Here is a 480-nt window from a genome sequence, read left to right on the forward strand (position 1 = left end):
AATGGCCGTCATCAGGAACAGTGGATGTTAAAGCAAGATCTGGAAGACCAAGAATAATATCAGACAGAACAGCTCGCAGGATTGTGAGAAAAGCAAGTCCAAACCCACGTTTGGACTGCACAATCCATCCATAAAGACCTAACAGATACTGGAGTTGTGGTACACCATTTCACTATAAAAGAGATACTTGTACAAATATGGTCTTCATGGAAGTCATCAGAAGAAAACCTCTTCTACGTCCTCACCACAAAAATCAGCGTTTGAAGTTTGCAAATGAACATATAGACAAGCCTGATGCATTGTGGAAACAAGTTCTGTGGACTGATGAGGTTAAAATAGAACTTTTTGGCCGGAATGAGCACAGGTACGTTTGGAGAAGAAAGGGCACAGAGTTCAATGAAAAGAACCTCTGTCCAACTGGTAAGCATGGGGATGAATCAATCATGCTTTGGTGTTTTATTGCAGCCAGTGGCACAGGGA

General features: G+C 42.1%; 1 protein-coding gene and 1 long non-coding RNA gene across 5 annotated transcripts in view; one reads left to right on the forward strand and one right to left on the reverse strand.

Moving 5' to 3' along the window:
- Positions 1–480, reverse strand: part of ppfibp1a (PPFIA binding protein 1a) — a 105,345-nt gene that overhangs the window by 18,070 nt on the left and 86,795 nt on the right. The gene's annotated exons all lie outside the window — the stretch shown is intronic.
- LOC116673332 (uncharacterized) overlaps positions 1–480 on the forward strand; it is a 3,764-nt gene that overhangs the window by 1,270 nt on the left and 2,014 nt on the right. The window lies entirely within an intron of this gene.

This window comes from Etheostoma spectabile, chromosome 23, assembly GCF_008692095.1.
Source record: "Etheostoma spectabile isolate EspeVRDwgs_2016 chromosome 23, UIUC_Espe_1.0, whole genome shotgun sequence".
Classification (NCBI taxonomy): Eukaryota; Metazoa; Chordata; class Actinopteri; order Perciformes; family Percidae; genus Etheostoma; species Etheostoma spectabile.